Below are 3,531 nucleotides of genomic sequence, written 5' to 3' on the forward strand. Positions count from 1 at the left end.
TCTATCAATAATTACTTTAAATGTTAATGGACTAAATTCAAAAGACATATAGTGGCTGAATGGATTTTAAAAGACTAATCTATATGCTGTTAATAAGATACTTCAGAAGAAAGGGCACATACAGACTGAAAGTGAAGGGATGGAAAAAATATATTCCATGCACATGGAAATGAAAAGAAAGCTGGAGTAGCTATACTCATATCAGACAAAATAGAATTAAAAACAAAGACTATAATAAAAGACAAAGAAGAGCATTACATAATGATAAAAGGGTCAATCCAGCAAGAAGATATACATTTATAAATGTATATGCACCAGCAGAGGAGCACCAAGAGATATAAAGCAAATATTAACAGACTTAAAGGAAGAAATTGAAAGCAATTTCTTGTTAAAGTAGGGGACTTTAACATCCAACTTACATCAATGGACAGATCATCAAGATAGAAAATCAACAGGGAAACATCAGACATAAATGACACAACAGACCCAATTGTTCAACAGATATCTACAGAACATTCTATCCAAAAGCAGCAGAATACACATTCTTCTCAAGTGCACATGGAACGTTTTCCAGGATAGATCACATGTTAGGTCACAAAACAAGGATCAATATATTCAAGAAGACTGAAATCATGTCAGACATCTTCTCCAACCACAAAAGTATGAAACTAGAAATCAATCACAAGAAAAAAATGGGAAAAAACATAACAGGGAGATTAAAAAACATACTACTGAAAAACCAAAGAGTCATCAAAGAAATCAAAGGAGAAATAAAAAAATACCTAGAGGCAAAGGAAAACAGATATATAACATGAAGTCTATGGGATGCAGTGCAAACAGTTATTTTAAAATTTTTAAAAAATATTTATTTATATTAAAGTATAGTTGATTTACAATGTTGTGTTAGTTTCTGGTGTACAGCAAAGTGATTCAGTTATACACATATATGCATATATACATGTACATATATTCTTTTTCATTATGGTTTATTACAGGATATTGAATATATTTAGTTCCCTGTGCTATACAATAGGACCTTGTTGTTTATCCATTCTATATGTAATAGTTTGCATCTGCTAGTCCCAAGCTACCACTTCAACCCTCCCCCATCCCCCCTCCTCCTTGGCAGTCACAAGTCCATTCTCTATGTCTGTGAGTCTGTTTCTGTTTCACTCTAAGAGAGATGTTCATAGCAAGAGAGCCTACCTCCAGGAACAAGAAAAATCCCAAATAAACAATTTACCTATACCCCCAAAATACAGAAAAAGAACAAAGCCCAGAATTAGTATAAAGAAGAAAATAATAAAGATCAGAGCAAATAAATTAAAAGGAAACTAAGAAAAAACTAAGAGCTGGTTCTTTGAAAAGGCCAACAAAATTGACCAATCTTTATCTAAACTAACCAAGAAAAAAAGACAGGACTCAAATAAAATTAGAGGTGAAAGGGTAGAAGTTAAAACTGACACCACAGAAATACAAAGGATCATAAGAGACTACTATGAACAATTATACACCAACAAATTGGACAACCTAGAAGAAATGGATAAATTCTTAGAAACATACACTCTTGCAAGAGTGACTCATGAAGAAATAGAAAATTTGAATAGACTGATTACTAGTAAGGAGATTGAAACAGTGATCAAAAATCTCCCAAAAAACAAAGTCCAGGACAGGAAGGCTTCACAGGGGGATTCTACCAAACATTTGAAGAAGAGTTAATACCTGTCCTTCTCAAACTTACAAAAAATTGAAGAGGAGAGGACACTTCCTAACTCATTTTATGAAGCCACCATTACCCTGATATCAAAATCAGGCAATGACAACACAAAAAAAGAAAATTACAGACCAATATCTCTGATGAACATAGATGCAAAAATCCCCAACAAAACATTAGTAAACCAAAACTAACAATATAGTAAAAGAATCATACACCATAATTAAGGGGGATTTATTCCAGGGATGCAAGGATGGTTCAATATCTGTAAATCAACCAGTGTGATACATCACTTTAACAAAATAAAGTATGAAAATCATATGATCATCTCAATAGATGCAGAAAAGGCATTTGACAAAATTCAACATCCATTTATCAAAAAACTCTCAACAAAATGGGTTTAAAGGGAAAGTACCTCAGCATAATGAAGTCATATATGACAAACCCACGGCTAACATCATGATCAATGGTGAAAAGCTCAAAGCTTTCCCTCTAAGATAAGGAACAAGACAGGATGCCCACTCTTGCCACTTTTATTTAACATAGTACTGGAAGTCCTAGCCAGAGCAATTAGGCAAGAAAAAGAAATAAAGGGCTCCCGCCCTGGCCCCTGCTCCCACCCGGTCGGCCCAGCTCAGCCACGATCAAGGCAATCCTAATCTTTAACAACCACGGGAAGCCACGGCTCTCCAAGTTCTACCAGCCCTACAGTGAAGATACACAATGGCAAATCATCAGGGAGACATTCCATTTGGTATCTAAGAGAGATGAAAATGTTTGTAATTTCCTAGAAGGAGGATTATTAATTGGAGAATCTGACAACAAACTGATATATAGACATTATGCAACATTATATTTTGTCTTCTGTGTGGATTCTTCAGAAAGTGAACTTGGCATTTTAGATCTAATTCAAGTATTTGTGGAAACATTAGACAAGTGTTTTGAAAACGTCTGTGAACTGGATTTAATTTTCCATGTAGACAAGGTTCCCAATATTCTTGCAGAAATGGTGATGGGGGGAATGGTATTGGAGACCAACATGAATGAGATTGTTACACAAATTGACGCACAAAATAAACTGGAGAAATCTGAGGCTGGCTTAGCGGGAGCTCCAGCCCGTGCTGTATCAGCTGTAAAGAATATGAATCTTCCTGAGATCCCAAGAAATATTAACATTGCTGACATCAGTATAAAAGTGCCAAACCTGCCCTCCTTTAAATAAAAAATTTAAAAGGCCACTCCCAGGTAAAATCCAGGGGAAAAGTCATCTAAGTTTACCATGCAGTTGTTTACCAAAAATAGAGGAGGAGAGTCTTAACTTTTGCTCTTGGATTTAAGTCAAGGTACTGTATAGAAGTTATGTAAAATCAGTATGGAAGTTCATTGTTGCTTTTCTTGTTCAGTGATTTTGAAGAAATTGAGTAGTTACAGTGTGATTTTTTTTCTTTATTTTCTAAACTGCATTCCTATGGCCACCTAAGGCATGCCTCTATGTATTGGCTACTACAGTATTTTGAAAAGTGTTTGGGACATTTCTTTAAATTATGTGTAACCCAAAATGTTGGTGTTTTGTATGGATCACAAATACAGCATTCCTTAGTTCTTTCTGTTATTTGTCAGAATTGTTATTTAAAGAACGAAGTATGTATTGCATGAAAACGTTATCACCTTTTTCTCTTAGTTTAAATAAACTCCAAGGTAACTGGACTTCTAGAAAAAAAAAAAAAAAAGAAATAAAGGGCGTCCAAATCAGGAAGAAGTAAAACTGTCACTATTTGCAGATGATATCATACTATATCTAGAAACCCTAAAGACTC

At 34.6% G+C, this 3,531-nt stretch overlaps 1 pseudogene; it reads left to right on the forward strand.

The window, feature by feature from the left end:
- Positions 1–2,380: 2,380 nt before the first annotated feature.
- LOC137763526 (AP-3 complex subunit sigma-1 pseudogene) lies at positions 2,381–3,255 on the forward strand (annotated as a pseudogene).
- Positions 3,256–3,531: the final 276 nt, after the last annotated feature.

Source organism: Eschrichtius robustus, chromosome 4 (genome assembly GCF_028021215.1).
Source record: "Eschrichtius robustus isolate mEscRob2 chromosome 4, mEscRob2.pri, whole genome shotgun sequence".
NCBI lineage: Eukaryota > Metazoa > Chordata > Mammalia > Artiodactyla > Eschrichtiidae > Eschrichtius > Eschrichtius robustus.